At 31.0% G+C, this 13,023-nt stretch overlaps 1 protein-coding gene and 1 non-coding gene across 4 annotated transcripts in view; one reads left to right on the top strand and one right to left on the bottom strand.

Moving 5' to 3' along the window:
- Positions 1-13,023, bottom strand: part of LOC117169150 — a 94,499-nt gene that overhangs the window by 15,409 nt on the left and 66,067 nt on the right. The window lies entirely within an intron of this gene.
- Trnal-cag lies at positions 8,614-8,696 on the top strand. The gene has a single exon. It is a non-coding gene; the product is annotated as a tRNA-Leu (tRNA).

The raw sequence follows: 13,023 nt of genomic DNA, 5'->3' as shown, positions 1-13,023 counted from the left end.
ACTTTTCTGAAGGATTAAAAAAACTTGAAAAGCGATTGACCAAGTGTATAGAGCTCCAAGGAGATTATGTTGAAAAATAAAAAAAAAGTTTACCCAAAAAAATTGTTTTTATACTTCATTCTAAGGACTTATTGAACTACCCTCGTAATTTCCCATTTTTAACTTTTATTGGATAATCTTTCGTCTTATAATCGCTCCATTTTTATTCGAGGTTAGCGATAATTACGACGTCAGCACTATCCAGCGTCTTTAAACTTAATTAAATTGGAAAGAAATGGGGATTCCCATCTGTTAGTTACTTTTTGCGCTTTTGCTAAATGGTTCTAATTCGTCTACAATAGTGTCATTTATTTCCGAGGAGATATATCAACAAGAACAAATTTTCTCGGTTTTTTCTGCTGCTGATTCTACACGTTTTAGCGAAATTTCATCACTTCAGCGTGACGCAGCAGACGAGATCAGAATTATTCTCGTAACCTCGGTGAAACTTCCGCCGAATATATTTTAATGTGTAACCGTTGCAAGTCTTATAACTGCAGCAAATATTAACTTTTTTCTGTGATTGTATTAATCTGGTGTTCCGCTTTATATCTCGAATTCACTCATACTTTGCCTTTTTTCCATTACTGTTAAGGACGCCGTAGTAGACAACAGCAACAAAATTCAACTTAATTTTTTTCTGTGATATTAGTGCATAATAATATCGTACGAAGCTCCGGGGCCTACTTGTACGTTATCATATTGCGCTTTCTTGCAATATAGAGATTTTGCAATATTATTGTGCGATATCTTTTTCTCCGTCTATTGTCTGACTTTCAATTGATTTTCAGCCTTTTAACTGCTGAATTTCAGCCCTATAATCGTCTTATTTCTATATTGAGACCCTACGCTCAATTTAATCTAGCATGGTCTACTTTCGTTTAAATCTTAAATCAAACTCAAGACCCTTCTTGAGCGCAAAATCAGTCTTTGTTTTTACTGTGTAGTTCATGTAAAAATATAAGAAATTCACCTCATATTCACAGTGAAAATAATATATTCATAAAATTTGTTTTACCTTAAAAATTGTTAGCAATAAATTCACTATAATTTGACTGGACTCAAGTAAAATTTATCTGATTTGAAGCATCAGTTCTGAATTTCAGATAATGAGATCTTCCATAAATAATAATAATAATAATAATAATAATTTAACTTTATTAAATTGCCAAAAACGTACGCAGTGTATTTAGAAAATGATAATTGAAGGGCGCAGCTTATAGAACTTAGAGCATTTTAATAAAGATAAAAATAGCATATATGTTTCGTCTTATTAGAAGTAGCAAAAGTTCTCAAATATTTCAAGAAAAGCCATGAAAAGTAGAATATTGTTTTAAATTATCTACCAGAAATTAAGCTGGAAATTGAGAAATGAAGCTTCTACATTAAAGATTAAAAATTCTCTTATGCATTATCACAATAAAAACAAATATTTTACGGTTTTTACATTGTTACATCGTATAATTCGTTTGCCTTATATTCAGGAAAATGTGTGTTGAAGTAAAGTTGGTTTTAATTTATAAACTATTATATAAATCTCAGAATTAATTTATGTTCTAATGATAAATTATTTTTATAATTTAAATGATAATCAATTAAAAACGAAAATGTTAAATATTCTTAAATACTTTCTTGAAAGGTTCTTTGGAATCTTGAATCTCGGATTTGCACGTGCTTAAAAGGTAAAGTGTATGTATGAACATTGAACATGCATTTGTGATGCATGTAGGTACGAGGCTCGAAAGGAGCGTGACCCAGAATGTAAGGCACTATCACCGATTATGTGTGGCGGTGATCCTTACTACACCTTGTAAAATATTCATATATATATAATATACATTCTCTCCGAATTCAAGTGCATGAGTAGGTATTAGGAGGGTCTACTAAATGATCAACTAGTGGTCAAGTGGCACATAATAAGCCTCAGGGCCTAGAAATATTTTGTCTCCAGAACCTGATTCGGCAAACATTTGTCCATCAAATTACTCTTCTTCAAAAATGTAAAATTGATTCTTTAGATACTTTTATCACTAATTAAAACAGCATTAAATAAATTTTTTATTAATTAATGTAATAATAATTTCGTAATTTACAACAATCATGGCCTCTTGATTCATTGGTGCAGCAATTGTTAAAATGTTTTTAAATCCGCTAGTACCCTATTCAACTTCTTTAACTCAGTGCGCTTTTCTTCGTCATCTTTAGCATTCGTATATTATATTTCCTAACCTATCCATTTACTTTCTTAAAGCTATCATTTTCTGAAATCCTATTACCTTTTCAGCAATTGTTAATATTTCTAACCATGTACGATTTATGCTACTTCCCTTTTTACAAATTTTCCAGACAATCTCGTGCATTTTTCAATTTATCTGCATCCCATATTCTCATTCTTGTTCTTTTTTCAAATATAAGATGTAATTTTAGGATCAAAGAATTACGATCGCTCTCTCTCCCCGCCCCCCTCACTCTCTCGCTAGAATATAATATACATATTTGATGCCTTGCTACGTCTTCTGCGGGCTGGGTTCACGTATTTCCGTCTTTTACGGTTATTAAATAGCGTGTTTGCTGGAATAGTTTATGTCTTGTCCAGAATTCTATACTCATTTTCCCTCGACTATTGTTTTTTCCAATACGGCCCATAATTTCCTATCATTTACCGTTTTTTGCTTTACGATAATTACGTTCCAATCTACCTTCTATATTTTTTCCCACACTTAAGATATGATTACAATCCAACTCTCTAAATATGAATCAGTGAAAAATTCACTGATTGAAATAGTAGTTAGACATTTCACTGATTAATCTGTGATTTCGGACTTATTCACTAATAAGTTCAGTAACACCAGAGTAAATCATGTGAAGCATAACCTCTAAATTTTTAAGTTAAGCGTCGTTGTTACTCTTTTACTCAAGTAGCATGAAGAATTCCTTAATGAAATAATTTTTGTAATTTTCGGGCTGTAAGTCTGTTGAATTAAATGCGGGATAAATATACTCTAAACTCGTATAGGAAGTACTTACTTAACGGGATTGTGCATGACAGTCCAATCTTGAAATTAAAGTAATATGTGAGGTTGTATGTGATTTGAACGCATCGGAACTTGTAACCTTTCTTAATATTTCATCATATTTATGTGTTTGAAGTTTTTACTATGATTCTTTGATTGAATGTACTAAAATATTATTTTATTATGAGTCCTAAATTGAGATGGTGCAGAGCTGCCAATCCTCAAAAGTAGTTATTTCACTGAATCAATAAGTAACCTTTCGCTGATTGTCAGTGACACATTTCCAGCTATTTAAGTCAGTGAAATTTCACTGATTCAGATTTAGAGAGAATATTTCGAAGGTATTTTTGTTGGATTTCGATTTTTTTTCAAATTAAATATTCTTCATGGGGCTGTCCTGGGATATAGGGTATACAGGGGTATTACTGACACTTTAAGAAAATTTTTATTATTTTATATGATTATTGTATGGTAACGAAGATGAATTCATCTGTAAGTGCAGATTTTTTCCGTTTTTCAGTGAACGACACCATATTTCTAGTGGACGACACCCTACACTTAGTGAACGACACCGGTCTTGATTTTGAATTTAAAAGAATTTAGCAAGTTTATTTGCAAGAAATATTATGTAATTTATATGCTTTAGACAATAAAGAACATAATTTTGTATCATTATGAGTGTTTTAAAAAGAAAAGGCGAAGTTTTTGTCGGTAAGGAATACCTTTGATATTGTGTGGTTATGTTCATTTGATTAGTTCACGAATTTGCCAAATTCATTCTGGGGTGTCAGTGATTGATTTTTGAGGATCGGAAACCCAAAAGCAATTAAAAAGATATTGAACATTAAAGATTCTTAGAAGGTGATGTTCTATGAATGAAGAGAGAAAATAGCAATCATAGCAACACGGATATCAAGAAAAAAATGTGTATAATTCCCTAAAAACCTCCTTCTATTGGGTGCCGTTCACTGTAAGATACCCCTACCGAAAATTGCTATATAGGTCCTATATAGGACCCTATATAGTAGCCTACATAGGATCCTACCTACATTTTTTACCTATAGGCGCCACCTATAGGAAATAACATAGGATCCTATATAGGTGCCTATACAGAACCCTCTCTAATAAAGTACATGATAGTACATAATGGTACATAATGGTACCTAATGGTATACGTACAAAAAAAACTTCTGCGCAGCTGTAGGTGCCATAAAATACTACTGCACATCTGGATAGGGTCCTATACAGGAACATATACAGGATCTTATATAGAATCCCATATAGGAACCTATATAGGATCGTTTATAGGATCCTATGTCATTTCCTATAGGTGAAACATATAGGTTCCTATACAGGAACCCATATAGGAATTTTCAGTAGGGACATATGTCGTTCGCTGGTTTTGAAAGTACGATAAGATAATTTCAAATATATTAAATGTAGTCAAATTTGAAACTAATATTTATTTAATTACATTTCAAAACATAATCATCTAACCTCTGAAAGTACTACAAAATAAAAAATACATTTACTTCTAACTTCACAGGACTTTTAAATTAACGACATGAATAATTTGTATGGTGACAATATGTCCTTGTGTAAGTGGCAACAAAAATGTTACATAATGAATATAAATCCAGTAGTTTTGTACTAAATGAATATTGAAATACAAATTACACGGATAATAGAATAGTTATACATTGCCAAGTATCTATTTTATATTTCTGGAATTTTAATAAAAGCATTTTCATTGCACAGTGTCGTTCACTAGAAGGGTGTCGGCAATACTCCTGTATGCTTGATTTGACATATTGGGCAGCCTGTTTTTTTTAGTTTTCATTTCCTTTTTTATCATGCATTAGACTTTCTATGGTATCGTACATATGTTCTAGTTTGTAATTTTTACGCTGTTATGCTGGCATATTATACATGTGTAATAATCACTGTATCTACTAGTTTTGAATCAATTCTAAGTATGATTAAACTAGCTGACACTTTTCTGTATACGTATTTTTTTCTCTCAAGTCGACTTTCTTTTTATTATGAAACCTATACTGCCGCCTGCCCGTTAATTGATGCATAATTAATTAACTATTTTATATGATCTCCTGACCAAAAGACCTTCTAAGCAGTCCATCTGACTTCCATAAGCCCTTACCATGTCTAATTTCAACGTGTCTATTTCTCTCTTCTAAATTCTCTAAGCCTCTAAGAAGGCTTCTAACATTCCACTCGCCACTCTCTCGTAAAACTTAACCTACCTTATGCCAGGCTTGTACTTTCTTGCATTTTTATAATGTATGAGTTATATTTTTGGTCCTATCACTCTATTTTTATTTGTGTTATTAACCCTAATTCCATCTGTTATCAATTTCAATAAGTTTCTAAGAACAGCGCCACAAACAAGGTTCGATTCACAAAACAATGGAAAAAGATTTTAGTTGTACTAAGTCTTATTTTAGCGCACAATCTATATAAGTTGAAATTAAAAAAAAATATATCTTGTTTCATTTTAAAACTTCTTTGAGGAAACTTTTAATTCGAATTTTTCAATGGTTCACGTAATTTAGAAAATATAAAAAATTATCTTGAAAATCAGCTTTGGAGTTATGACTTCGTAACCTGCGTCTATAACAACAGTTACTAGTTACGTAACCGTGAAGAAAGTAATTGTTTCGTGACCGCGAAATTGCTCGCTAACTATGATTTTTTTCTGTTAGAAAGTTTATTGATAGATTTACTTAATATAATGCTGCTGAATCATAAAACTATTAGGATAAATATAAGACATCATTTGCGTCAAAATTAATTATCAAAAGATTTAAGAATTTTTTAAACCCGGATTGATAGGCAATTAATTTTTAACTAATATTTTAAAAGCTTGATTCAACTTCAGCTTATGTCACATGGACTCTCATGTTTCAAGAAAGATGAGAATGCCTGCGCTTCTATATGCGTGAGAACTTGTTTAGGCAGCATCAGCCATTTTGCTAGTTGTGCGTGTTTTATATCTAGCGGTACTCATACTCTTCAACGATCCATGATCGCTGAATCACCTGTTTAAAATTGATTTCACGAACCACCACTTATAATTGGACAATTTGAAGGACAGTTGCTACATCTACTAAGTTCAAGGCCACACAGAATGTTTAAAATCAAACAATTCTTTCATTATTGCACTTTCAAACACACAGAGAAAAAGAGTTTTGTTTTAAAGATTATTTTTAGATCAAAAATAGGCTTAAACATAGTATTAAGTTCTTAAATATTTGCTTTTTTGATCTTAATTCTGATTTCGTATCTTATTGATACAAATCACAGTGGATTTTAAAAAAAAAATGCTATAGTAATTATATATTCTTATTGAAATTCATATTTATCTTAGGAGGATGGATATTTGTATAAGAAGAGATATTAAAAATTCTCCAAGGAAATTCCAGTGACATATTTCATATTTTTTCAGGATTCAGAAATACGGTACAAAGTGTATTTAGCCTACTATAAAAAGTACGCGACTTTATTCGAAGAAGACGTTCCATTCGACCTTCTTCGAAATCCAGTTTTGTTTAAACCAGCCGCCACTGAAGATCGTTGACTCGAGGATAACTGTACTCATACTACTCTATCCTAGTCCGGAAGAGGGCATTGCGTTCTTTTATTGAATTTTCTATCTTCATCAGAATGCAGCCTAACCAGCGCAAGCAAAACTGTAATGCATAAAATGTTAAATATTGATTCGCAAGGTCGTAACTGCATACGTGTACACTTTATACGTGAATGTGTAGAATTTCATATGCAAAAAAAGAGATGCAGTTTAAAGATTAAATATCTTGTTAGAAAAAGATATGTCGGTGAAACATTTTTGGGGAATAATTTGGTATCTTAAAATTTTATATTAGTGTATACAATTTAGACATGGATTTGGAATGCAATTAATAACCGGATTGCGATATGCTAAGAAAAATGTTTGGTTTACACAACAAAATCGCGTTTTTGGTTGAATTAACAAAATGTGTGTTCTTTAAACCAAGTTTTTTTTAGGAAAACAAATTAACGCCTACACCCCGTCGCAACAAATCCTTAAAAAATCTGCCCTCTCCCCTTCTGAGCAGTGCTACGTCGTTTTTAACGGTCTCTAAAAATGATGGCAAAATTGGTCGAAACTGTCCTTTTCTTTGTTGAATCTGTTTTTAAAACTCGAAACTAGAAGTAAAACAATTTAAACTTGTATCTTTAGGTGAAACGAATTAGACGAGATTTTTGAAAGCATAACGTGATTAAGATCCTGAAGACAAAATAAAAAACAAAATGAAAAAAAAGTTTTTCAATCATCCTAATTTGGTAAATAAATTCGATGTATTCAGTAGGAAGTTACACCTTGGATCTCAAAATAATAAATTTTTTGCAAGATGAAAAATATTACAAAGAACAGGAAATTCAGTTTTTCATTGAATCAAGCAGATAATTTACAAATTATTGATTGGAATCGAATTCTACGAGTACTTACTTATTATATCATTTTTCCACACATTTATTTTTTGTTTTCAACCAGACTGATAGATTTCCATATATCAGCAAATGTACCTAATCACAGCGTTACATTTCCCTATTGTAATCATAAGATATAAATTTTACTACTTTACAAGGTTAATTCACTTTCAAAAATGTTAAATTATAGAATTAGGTTAATTATTCATAATCATTACGTTCAGAAGAGATTCACTTATCATCTGCTATTGTGAATACTGGGTATGCAAAATAGATTGCGGTTTAAAAACAAAGTATGATAGAATATCGGTTGTTAGATTTATTATTGGGAAAAGGTATGATGCCGTATTTAGTTAGGTGCTGTTTTGAAGAAATAGGGAAATAAATTATATTGAAAAATCGCGATACATTTTTTTTGGCAGAGATTATCTAAAAAATTATAGCAAATACCGAAAAGCCGAACAATGTAAGTCCAATATATTTTTTTTACTTTCTCGTTATAACAGAAGAATTGTAAATATAGCTCGTTGATTACAGTTCGTAGATTTTTTTAGCATATTTTACTTTGCTATTACTTCAAAGCAGTCCCGTAACTAAAAGAAGGATCCTTACATTTTCCAAGAATAAGTCCAACAACTGATTTTATTTCTTTGTTTAATTCTTTAGTAATGATTTTTATAAGGACATCAAAACATTTTGCATACTTAGTATCTCAAACTATACTTTCAAAAACACCTATAATTATTAAATTGTTTAATTAAAATATATTCAGGCTGTTCTGTGTATTCAGTTTGAAATCGTATAAACTTATCGGTTTGAATTTCAGACCCTACAATATACAAAATATAAGTATGAAATTGAGCAAATTTCCATTATTTAAATTTCGAAGTGGTTCCAATTGAATGTTTTGCCTACAAAATTATTATTACTTTGAAGTTTAAATGGTGCAAATTCAAAATTTTTGAATGTTTCATATAGGTAGGGTCTTCTGAAGTTAAAATATATTACTTTTATATAGAACATACCTGTACCACTCTAAAAAAACCTGTTCAAAAAACTTACACAAGAAATCGTCAGGATGGCCGAGTGGTCTAAGGCGCTGCGTTCAGGTCGCAGTCCATCTAATGGGCGTGGGTTCGAATCCCACTTCTGACATATTTTTTAAAAAATATTCTCATTTTTTCTTAAGGTTAAAATTGTATCATTAGAAATATATTTCTGTCAATTTTTTTTGTTCAAACTTACGATAAATGTACAAATGTTTTATGCATTAAAAAAATGGTTTTGAAATAACATAAATCTAAGTATGTTTAAAAAATATGGATACAGTTTATTTTATTTCCAAACATTTCCAAAAGAAATGAAACGATTGAGTTGAAGGCTAGCTGTTACTATCTTTTGAAAAAAAAATTAGTAAGAAACAATTGGTTTTTACAATGAATCAGGAATATTTAATGAATTGCTATGTCTAGTAGTCATGAAAAATTAGGTGATTTGAAAAAGGGGAGACTAGTCGTCCCAAAATTTCGGGACGAAAACCGATGCGCATTAAAAATATTATAAGAAGAAGAAAAACTCTTTCGGATGCATTACATTCTCAGTTTCTTATTTTTTAAGAGTTCTCAATAGAAACTAAGTAAAATTTTTTTTTAAATTAATCTTGAAAGTAGGAATATTCATAGGATTGTTGGAGACATTAATAATCTCTGAAATAAAAATAGTATCATTGCAGTTTTTTGCAATTATGAAAAGTATTTTTGAAGGCGTAAAAAAGTTAAAAAGCGGAGTTTTTAATCATCCTACTGTTCATAAACGGATTTTAAAAACTGTTGGTTGATCACGAATAAACTGTAAATCATCTGTGACCGGAAATGTATAGCCGGAAGCACAGTGAATGTCAAAACCGATAAGGCCCTGTCGGTCAGGGAACGGTTAATCGGCTATTTCGCGTTGCATAGCAATCTCATTGTTTCCGTTGGAACGATGAGAACCATCAGTCCTACCCTACTCGATTTACTTCTTCATCTTCTTCATCTTCTTTGTCGCCTTTCCTTTGAGTGGCGAACTTGGAGAACAGATAGAATCAATTCCCACCGATAATAGTTGTTCAAGTTCGACCTCCATTCTGGTATCTGGCTCGCCTGCAGCACCTATCCCCTTTCCTCCACCACCCTATCTATTCACCCTCCCCTCCTGCGAATTGAACGATTACCTTAATTTGTAGCGACTTCCTCAACCCTTTTCATCGCCCCTCTTTTCTCCATCGTAAATTCTCTTTCTTGCTAGGAGTAAAAGTATATTTTCTGACAGCTTTCAAAAGACCTCCGTATCTTCTTATATCATTAAATTTCACTCATTCATAATTTCACTTTGATCTCACGCTAATTTATTTGACGTTCGCTGATTTACGTGCCATGAACGTCGTTTCGTTTCTAGATGGGAATTTAGTTTGATGTGCTAAGGATTCTATAGGTGAAATTGTAATTGGCTTGGTTAAGTGAAAACTATGTTGTAGTTTTTAATATTATTTGGTATAATTACGAGTAGATTTTTACGGAAAAAAATTGATTTTTATTATGATCTAGAAAAAGATGTTGTCTAGAAGGTCATTCAAATTAAAAAAAAAACCATTGTCATTAAAAATTTTTTTTTTTCGATGTATTTGAAATTATTACATTGTAAAAAAAATGTTTTTAAATCAAATGTTTTTAAAATAAACAATTGAATATTTAATGTATTTTTGACGGAACTGGAAGTCAGAAAATTCTAAATGTTATGGAGAATAGTTTTTATTTTTAGACCTCCAAACTAGTCTATACCTCAAAAATAATTTACAAACTTTGTTTAAAAAAAAAAAAAAAAAAAAAAACTGAAAAGGGTAAACATACGACTTTCAATTAAAAAGTCATCAATAATATTCAAATTTCTTGATGAATTTTAATTTACAGGTATATTAATACTAGTAAAATTTTAACTGAATTCTTTTGAAATAATTAGCACAGTTAGCAATTCAAAATATGAAAACTATGGAGGGGCTAATTTAATACTGATTCGTAACATCGAAGCCATACGCGCGTGCCAAAAGCATTTCAAGGCACAGGATTTAGAACGCTGTCATCCTTGGGTCGCCCAGTGTCATCAAGATACATGAGTATTCCGCCGGCCTGACGTTGTGATGTTGCCCTTGTAATCATAGGTGACCACCCATTTCTTCTTCATGAAACGTGGCTACAAGTGTGATTTATCGCGGGTTTATTGGGAGCCAGTGCCATTTTCTCTTCATGGATGGCGGTTGCTCGCAAGAGATCCCTGTGGTGGTTGTTTAACCTAATTATATATATATATATAATATATAAAAAATAATTTCTAACTAAATAATTAAGAGTCTAATATAAAAATCGAAACCGAGATCAGAGAATCTATTAAAGATAATGTAGGATATATTCATTCTTTATTTTTTGAAGAACTCATTATACCATACATCCGATAATTATTCACCACCGATTTTATTGTTTATCGACACAGAACACCAACTCTTAGATGTTAGGTAATCCTTTTATTTTTACAATGTACCTACATTACACTTTCCTCACAGGATGCTCATTTTCTCAGTGCAGACATTTGAGATTTCCGGTCGAATCTTTCCCCCTACCAGCATAAGCGCAGAAGGATCGAGTGGATGGATATCTTATCTATCCATCACTAATGTCCAAGACTACTGTCTTCGATCTAGAATCTAGCCAACAATTAACCGCGTTCGCTCTTCCTTTGTTCCGGCATTAATAGTGGATTTCTCTTTCTTTTTAATGACTTTATTTTTATGTTTCTTTATATTTTACTCCTTGCTATTCAGAATAATTGTCAGATTTAATGTCTCCTCTCTTTTATACGCAATTTTTATATTTTTGTTTTTACTAGTAACTTCACCCAAATTCAATAAATTTTTTATCAAGCGCACAACATCCTCAACTCTCTCTTTGTTTCACAAGCAGAGAGTGAAACAAAAAGGGCTTCATTATCTGACGTGATGGACTTTATAGATCTTAATGAAAAACTCTACAAATTTAATTCACCCTTTTGTTTGCTAATTTATTCGGATTTGTATTATCCTTTGAATGTTTCGTACTTTAATTTCAGTAAAAATAGTTTATCTATTTTTTTAAATAGGATAAATCTTTTTGCAATAAATAAAAATCCCAGAAAAAATACTGTCCTTTTACCGCTTTTCAAATATTTGCCTCAATACTAAACAATTTAAAATGTGGACATGAATATATTAAGAAATAATTTGAAAAGATAGGTATGTAACCCATTTAAAATTGAAAGAATTCTAAATCGAATAATTTAAATTTGAATGTCTTCAAATTCAATAAAAACGTCATCAGAATTGAAGAAATTTTATTTTCAGGCTTATAGTAAACTTGAATAATTTTAGTAATACCATTTTTACGTAGATAATTCATAATTTTAAGTCTTAAATTTGAAGCGTTGAAAATGAAATAATGGGGTGGTTGCATATTTTTACATATATTTTTTTCAAAGTTAATTTAGAAGAACACTACAAAATAAATCTAATTTCGAAAGGAAAGTTTCTTTCAATAAGTTTCAATATTTGTTTTCAAGTTTAAACAGTCTACAATTCTATGAAACTCAGGAGTTGTAAAGTATGACAGTGCGAATGTGCCAAAAGCCGACATGTGGATGGGGAGACATTTTTTCTCATCGAATGACTTAAGGGCATGTGACATACTTAAATACATATATTAACGACCTCACTTTATCAGTTTACTGAATTTTCTTTCAACTTAAAAACTTTTTTTGTAAATAAAATATCGGACTGAAACTTTAGAAAATGTATCAGAAGACCACGAACTACGTTTATGTACTTCATTTGCCTAAGAATTTCACTAAAACTTATTTAAAAAAAATGAAAACTGGGACTATTTTTTGAGATATAAATAGCCATAATAATAAACTCTTGGAAAAGTATTGTATTAATGTTTGAACTATAGTCTATTATTATTTTATTATTTGTTAATATCTATTTGATAAATCATATGATTATAATTTCAGGGCACGTATATTTCTAAACTGTATAAAATTTAGTTTACAATCATAATTTTTTCAAGAATTAATTTCTGGGAAATGTGTGGGTTAGAAAATCACATAATCTAATTTAAATATTCCATATATTATATCACATGTAATTTTATTTATAATTTATGTTTTGATAACAATGCTTTAGGATAATTTAAAAATAAATAATCTACAGCATGTAGACGTATTTATATAACTCGGTATCAAGTTAGCGATTTTGAATTTGGCGGGGAACCAAGATGGCAGCTTGCATATTCCCATCTAATGTAGTACACTAGCCGTCCAATAAGACGCCGAACGCGGTACTTTCACCGTCCGGCAAGGCGACGGCTCCCCACTATTCTGCGCTAAGAGCGTGTGCGGTGTAGAGTGAATTTATGTGTAA

Source organism: Belonocnema kinseyi, chromosome 3 (genome assembly GCF_010883055.1).
Source record: "Belonocnema kinseyi isolate 2016_QV_RU_SX_M_011 chromosome 3, B_treatae_v1, whole genome shotgun sequence".
Taxonomy (NCBI): domain Eukaryota; kingdom Metazoa; phylum Arthropoda; class Insecta; order Hymenoptera; family Cynipidae; genus Belonocnema; species Belonocnema kinseyi.
Note: the sequence above shows the minus strand (reverse complement) of the source record. Positions and strands in the feature narration are given on the sequence as shown.